Below are 8,101 nucleotides of genomic sequence, written 5' to 3'. Positions count from 1 at the left end.
ATTTGAACCTCACGTCCTGACCTCTGAGGCGCCCTCTGCCTGTGGAGCTGCAGCAGTGAGAACTCATTGTGATGAAAGGAGGCGGTGTTGCTGAAAGACGTGGCAACTTCTTGTCATTCCAGGCTCCCTGGGCACCTGACAAGACAAGACTTAGTTGGTATCTTGTTGGACGGGATTTTATCAGCCACCATCAGGGAAGACGCCCATGTTTACCAAGAGTTCCTTCCCTTTCGGAACGCATTAACATTTTGCAAACCACTGAGCTTGCAATAGAAAGGGGAGCCTAGGCCAGCAGCTCTTGTTTCTCAGGCACCCACTCCGAGCTTTTGAAGGATGGCAACTTTTGTGCTGATGACTGTGAGGCTGCATAGAGAAAACAGGGTTAGAAAAGTGAAGTAAGTTGGCTCAAAAGTGGCAGCTCTCTCAGACTCCTGAGTCCACTTATTTTTCTTCCCTCTGACCAAGGACTCAGATCAAAGAAAAAGAAATTAAAAAAGGGCTTAGCTCTTCTCTCAACTCCAGCCTGAGAAGGTCACATGAGCTTAGCAGAATAAGTGGGCCGCCCAAGTTGCTCAGGGTGACCTGAAGCAGGTTTGGAAACCAAAGAGTTCTCTCTCTGACCTTCTCTCCATGGCCTGGGCATACATCTCTTATTGTAGAGTGTAAGGCAGTGGTTCGAAAGCTTTGCTTATATGACATCACAGTTATCTGAGGCTTTTAAAAACCCTGTGGCAACACATACTCTGTGGCTTTTTGTGTCTGGCTTCTTTAGCTGAGCATGCTTTCAAGAACCATCCATAGTGTACCATATACCAGAGCTTCCTTCTTTTTTATGTCTTGAATAATATCCCATTGTATATAGCTAGACCACGTTTTGTGTATGCTCTCATCCATTGATAGGCATTTTTATTTCTTCTTTTATTGTTTAAAGTATTACAATTAGTAGTACATATGCCTTCTTCCCCCTTCCCCCACCCCCAATTGACCTTCCCCCAGCCTCCCCTACCCCCCGGCACATGCCCTCACCCCACTCCCAACATCTTGCATCCATTGGTTATGCTTATATGCATGTACACAAGTCCTTCAGTTGATCTCTTATCTCCCCCTCTGCCCCCCAACCATCCCCAGCTTTTCCGCTGTCGTTTGACAGTCTATTCAATGCTTCTCTGCCTCTGTATCTATTTTTGTTCATCAGTTTATAATGCTCTTTATTATTCATAAATGAGTGAGATCATGTGGTATTTTTCTTTCACTGACTGGCTTATTTCACTTAGCATAATGCTCTCCAGTTCCATCCATGTTGTTGCAAATGGTAAGAATTCTTTCTTTTATATAGCAGCATAGTATCCCATAGTTTAGATGTATAATACCACAGTTTTCTAATCCACTCATATGCTGATGGGCATTTAAGCTGTTTCCGAATCTTAGCTATTGTAAATTGTATATATATGCTGTCTACAGGAGACCCACCTCAGAGCAAGGGATTTACACAGACTGAAAGTGAAGGGATGGAAAAATATCTATCAGGCAAATGGAAACGAAAAAAAAAAAAAAAAAAAAAAAAAAAAAAAAAAAAGCTAGGGTAGCAATATTTATATCTGATAAAATAGACCTCAAAGTGAAGACTATAATAAGAGACAAGAAAGGCCACTTCATAATTCTAAATGGATTGATACAATAAGAGGATATAACTCTGGTAAACATTTATGCACCCAATGCAGGAACACCCAAATACATTAAAAAACACACACAAACTTCTGGAAGTTATCAGGAGTGAGAGTGACAGCAACACAATCATAATAAGAGACTTTAATACCCCATTAACATAACTTGATAAATCCTCTAGATAAAAAATTAGCAAAGAAACTTCAATTCTAAATGACTCAATAGATCAGATAGACTTAATCAACATCTTTAGAACATCCCACCCCAAAATTACAGAATATACATTCTTCTCAAGCGCAAATGGGACATTTTCTAAGATAGACCACTTTTTGGGAGATAGGCAAAGTCTCTCCAAATTCAAGAGGATTGAAATCATATCAAGCATCTTCTCAGATCCCAATGGCATAAAATTAGTAATCAACTACAATAAAAACAATCACAAAAATTCAAACACTTGGAGGCTGAATAGCATACTATTAAACAAGGAGTGGGTTACCAGAGAGATCAAAGAAGAAATAAAACATATCCCTGAAACAAATGACAATGAAAATACAATAATCCAAAATCTTTGGGACACAATGAAATCAGTACTGAGAGGGAAGATCATAGCATTACAGACCTACCTCCAAAAACAAGAAAAACTGATAATAAACCATCTAACTCTGTAACTTGAAGAATTAGAAAGAGAGCAACAAGAAAAGCCCAGAGTGAGCAGAAGGAAGGAAATAATAAAGATCAGAGTGGAAATAAATGACATAGAGACAAAAAACAAAAACAAAAACAAAAACAAAAAAACAAAACAAAAGATCAATGAAGCCGAAACCGGTTTGGCTCAATGGATAGAGCGTCGGCTTGGGGACTAAAGGTTCCCGGGTTCGATTCCGGTCAAGGGCATGTACCTTGGTTGCAGGCATATCCCCAGTAGGGGGTGTGCAAGAGGCAGCTGATCGATGACTCTCTCATCGATGTTTCTAACTCTATCTCTCTCCCTTCTTCTCTGTACAAAATCAATAAAATATATTAAAAAAAAAAAAAAGATCAATGAAACCAAGAGCTGGTTCTTTGAAAGGATAAACAAGATTGATGAGCCTGTAGCCAGGATCACCAAGAATTGAAGAGAGAGGACCCAAATAAACAAAATCAGAAATCAAAGAGGTGAAATAACAGCAGACCCCACAGAAATATGAAGTACTGTAAAAAAAAAAAAAATACTATGAGCAACTCTACTCCAACAAACTGGTGAATCTAAAAGAAATGGACATATTCTTAAAAAAAATATGACCTTCCAAAACTCATCTGGGAGGAATAAAAAAAATCTGGATAGGCCAGTAACTATGAAGCAAATTGAAGCAGTAATCAAAAATCTTCCAACAAACAAAAGCCCTGGACCAGATGGCTTCACAGGGGAATTTTATAAAAACATTCAAAGAAGAAATAAAACCTATCTTCCTCAGACCATCCCAAAAAATTCAAGAGAAGGAGCACTTCCAAGCTCTTTCTATAAAGCCACAGTTACTCTAATCCCAAAACCAGATAAAGACAATACAAAGAAAGAGAATTACTGGCCAATGTTTCTCCTGAACATAGATGCCAAATTCCTCAACAAATTTCTAGTAAATCAAATCCAGCATTACATTAGAAAAATCATACACCATTACCAAGTGGGATTTATTCTGGGGATGCAAGGATGGTACAATATTTGCAAATCAATAAGTGTGATACACCATATAAACAAACTGAGGGATAAAAACCATATAATCATATCCATTGATGCAGAAAAAGCATTTGACAAAATCCAACACCCTTTCTTGATAAAAACCCTCAGCAAGGTGGGAAGAGAAGGATCATACCTCAACATAAAAAAAATCCAGATATGACAAACCCATAGCCAACATCGTACTCAATGGGTAAAAACTAAAACCATTTCCACTAAGAACAGACAGAAGACAGGGATGCCCACTCTCACCACTCCTGTTCCACATAGTACTGGAAATATAGCCAATGCAATAATACAAGAAGAAGAAATAAAAGACATCCAAATTAGAAAAGAAGTAAAACTGTCCTTATTTGCAGATGACATGACATTGTACATAGAAAACCCCAAAGACTCCATCAAAAAACTATTAGACTTAATAAATGAATTCAGCAATGTAGCAAGATATAAAATAAACACACAGAAGTCTATGGCTTTTTACATACCAATAAGGAACTCACAGAAAGAGAAATTAAAAAAGCAATCCCATTTACCATTGCCACAAATTTATTTATTTATTTATTTATTAAAAAATATTTTATTGATTTTTTTACAGAGAGGAAGAGAGAAGGATAGAGAGCTAGAAACATCGATGAGAGAGAAATATCGACCAGCTGCCTTTTGCACACCCCTATTGGGGATGTGCCCTCAACCAATGTACATGCCCTTGTCCGGAATCGAACCTGGGATCTTTCAGTCCGCAGACCGACACTATCCACTGAGCTAAACCAGTTTTGGCACAATTTTTTTTTTTTTTTTAATACCTAGGAATAAACTTAACCAAGGAGATAAAGGACCTGACTCAAAAAATTTCAGAACACTGAAAAAAGAGATAGAGGAAGACATGAACAAATGGAAGAACAAATCATGTTCATGAATTGGTAGAATCAACATCATTAAAATCTCCATACTACCCAAAGCAATCTATAAATTTAATGCAATCCCCATTAAAATACCAACGGCATACTTCTGAGACCAAAATTTTTATTCCACAAATTCATCAGGAATAAAAAAAGACTGAATAGTGCAGCAATCTTGAAGAAGAAGAACAATGTGGGAGGAATCACAATACCAGATACCAAGCTATACTACAAATCCATTGTTCTCAAAATTGGCACAAGAAAGACATATAGACCAGTGGAACAGAGCAGAGAACCCAGAAACGGCCACAAGGCATTATGCACAATTAATATTTGACAAACAAGGCAAGACCATACAATGGATTCAAGACAGTCTCTTCAATAAATGGTGTTGGGAAAACTGGACAGATACTTGCAAAAAAAGAAAGTGAAACTAGACCACCAACTTACACTATACACAAAAATAAACTTAAAATGGATAAAGGACTGAAACATAAGGTGGGAAACCATAAAAATCTTAGAAGAAGCCACAGGCAGCAAAATAGCAGACATTTTTCGTAGCATTGATAGACATTTGTGTCGCTTCCACCTTTTGGTTATTGTGAATAAGAATAGACTGATCTATAGAGACAGAATGAATCCAGAGTCATGGTTGCAAGGACTGATGGACTGTTTAATGGATAAGGGGTTTCCATTTGGGCCAGAGAGAGTAGCTATTTATTTATTTATTTATTTATTTATTTGATCTGGCATTTTCTGGCCTGGTCCACTCTGGGGGTATCTATCTATGTCTCAGTTGTTCCCATCTACCAATTTACTATAGATGTGGGTGTATTTGTGTATGATTGTGTGTACGTGTGTAAGTGAGTACAGGTGGAAGGCATGTAAATAAGTGGGCAACCTTCACTGTATGGCAAGCAGATAATTGAGCACGATAGCATGATGGTGAAAGACACAGGCTTCAGAATCAGAACGTTTGGGTTGGGTGCCGAACCTCAGTGACCTGAATTATAAAACTCTTTGTCACTCAGTGCTCTTGTTCCGTAAAGAAGAGATAGGAATTCAACCTTAATGAGTGTTGTCAAGAGTTCAAAGTACTTGAAAAAGTATCTGTTATTTAGAAAGAATTCTAAATTACTTCCTAAATACCTCTTGGATTAATTATTTTCTCTTCAACATCACTTCCCAGTTGAGATGGCCAACATCCATGACCTGGACAGCAGCTGCAGACTCTTAATTAAGAGTCTTTACTAGCTGGTTGGTGACCTGGACAAGGCCCTGCCACACTCAGGACACCTGCCTCTTCACTTTTCACAGGAAGATTGGCTCTGGTCATCCAGCTGATGTTTTAGAAGCTGTGTGGTGAGTGCACTGCATGTCTTCTTCATGATGAGGGTGAAGGAAAGAGAGGATGGAGGTGGCCATGAACTGATACTACCAATGGACTGAGCCCAGTCTCCTGGGAGGGACCTGGTTCACAATACTGAGGGATGCCCTGATTTAATAGCAATCAGTGATGGCTGTTGTGCTATTAATGAGGCACGAGATGAAGATAAAAGACTAATTATCATGAACTAGCAGAAATGGCAATTGTGCTTACTCTTGAAAGGAAGTAAAAAACCTGTTTTCATGTTCAGAAATGGGTGAGCAAAGCGGTGGAAACAAATGAGTGAGATAGAATACCAGCCAGTGTATAAAAAGGTGCCTCGGTGGAAAATTGCTACTGAAAATGGATTACAATATAATTGCCTATGATTGTTCAAATCTTGAAATATCTGTCTCTAAATCTATCCTAGGAGGAAGTCAACCCTCCCTCCCCAAAGGTTTCATCTCTTATGCCCACCTAATACATATTTTTGGAGAGGAATGAACAAGGAAGACCCTCCAGGAGCAAAGCCAGAAGTCATGGAGGATAGTGGAAAAGGAAGAAGGAAGTAGAAAAAGAGAAGAAGGAAGTAGATAAGTAAAACTTTAAGTCCACCTTAAGTTATCCAAATTCTCATCATGGCTAAACATGCATATCACACATGACACTTAGAAAATCTCTTGCCTCCTGAGAAAACTACACAAAAAAGTATATCTGGTCTTTTCGTAAATCGCTCAATAGTTTTGCTTAACACTAAACACTAAATAGATTAAGTATTGGGCCCTGTGGTAGGCAGCTTCTAACATGGCTCTCTATGGTCCCATCTTCTGGTATTCTCACTCCCTTTGTGTGACCCGCTCACCTTGAGTGTGGACTGGACCTAGTGATGTACTTTTTTGTTTGTTTGATAAATATATTTACCAGATTTTATTTTTAAACTTTATTTTTTGTTGTTGATGTTTATAGATGTCCCCATTTCTCCCTCTCCCCACTCTTTTCCCACCTCCACCTAGCCCTCACCCCCTTCCCTCTGGTCATCACCACACTGCTGTCTGTGTCTATGAGTTATGAATATATGTTCTTTGGCTGATCCCTTCACCTTCTTTCAACCACTTACTAGATTTTACATGGTGAGATTAAATCATGGGCTTATCCTCTGCTTCTGAAAATAGAACTTCTAACTGAGTAAGCCCCTGGAGGCTGAACCGGAATTAATTATTCTTTTATTATTTATTTTTTGTTTTGCTAATCCTCACCAGAGGATATTTTTTTACCATTGATTTTTTAAAAGAGAAAAATGGAAGGGAGGGGGAGAGACAGAGAGAAAGAGAAACATTGATGTGAGAGGGACACATTGACTGGTTGCCTCCCACATGCACCCTGATCAGAATTGAGGATCAAGCCTGCAACCAAGGTATCTGCCCTTGACTGGAATCAAACTCATGACCTTTCAGACTGGAGGCTCATGTTCTAACTATTGAATCAAACTGGCTAGGTCTCATTACTCTTTCCTTATGAGAGCAGCTGATCCATACAGAATCTAATTCTCATCACATAAGGACCACTCTTTCAATCAATATGACCCCTTTGTTCAAGCTGAGCCTCTCCATCTGGTATTTATCCTCACTAAGCCTTCTGGTTACTGGTTCTTTTTCTCTCTCCACTAATGTATTGATGTCTGTTCCATTGTTTCAGGTTATATTTTACTGAGTCTTTCATTAGAAGTGTCCCTTCTATTTACCTGGTGTCTCTTCTGAAGTTAGATTACAAGAAGCCTATGACTTCTGCTGTGTTCTCTCCCTGGCTTGTCTCATTTGTCTTTTATTTATTTATTTATTTTTATTCTGGTGCAAAAGGAAAGTGGTTTATTCAGGTGACTCTTGGGAGAATGCTGAACTCTTGTCTTCAAGATCATCTCCTTGTTTGCCTTGGTTTTCACTTGTTGAGGACATGAGCTGCATGTTGGGGAGGCCTATGTGGAAGGAATGGAGGGCAGTCTCTGGCCAACAGCCTGTGAAGACCTGAATCCTGCCACAACCTTGTGAATGTGGCTGGAAGAGCAGCCTCTCCCAGTCAAACTTTCCAATGAGACCACAGCCCCACCTGCTACCTTGACTTCAGCTTTGTAAGAGCACTGAGAGATAATAAATGTTGTTTCAAGCCACTGAGTTTTTGGATCATTTTTTCATAGCACTAGATAATGAATACAGGCCCATATGTTGCTGACTTCTTAAAAGAAGACAATATACCTGTTTTGCTGATATTTTTCAGTTCTGGCACCTACACAAGACCACAGCGAGGAACTACTATTTTTCCTCCACCAATTAGAACCTTGAACATAATAACCAAATGTTGTGGGTTTAGCTTTTAAATATATGTACATTATTATTATTGTTATTTATTGTTGAACGTATTACATATGTCTCCTTTTCCCCCCATTGACCTCTCCCTGCCCGC

The 8,101-nt window shown here is 38.8% G+C and overlaps 1 long non-coding RNA gene across 1 annotated transcript; it reads left to right on the top strand.

Annotated features, from left to right (window-relative positions):
- Window positions 1-261: 261 nt before the first annotated feature.
- LOC118706569 lies at window positions 262-6,582 on the top strand. Its single transcript, XR_004984056.1, has 3 exons — window positions 262-395; window positions 5,468-5,640; window positions 6,075-6,582. It is a non-coding gene; the product is annotated as an uncharacterized LOC118706569 (long non-coding RNA).
- The last annotated feature ends 1,519 nt before the right edge of the window (window positions 6,583-8,101 follow it).

This window comes from Pipistrellus kuhlii, unplaced genomic scaffold, assembly GCF_014108245.1.
Source record: "Pipistrellus kuhlii isolate mPipKuh1 unplaced genomic scaffold, mPipKuh1.p scaffold_m20_p_52, whole genome shotgun sequence".
In the NCBI taxonomy this organism is placed as follows: domain Eukaryota; kingdom Metazoa; phylum Chordata; class Mammalia; order Chiroptera; family Vespertilionidae; genus Pipistrellus; species Pipistrellus kuhlii.
This window is presented reverse-complemented; position numbering and strand designations above follow the sequence as displayed.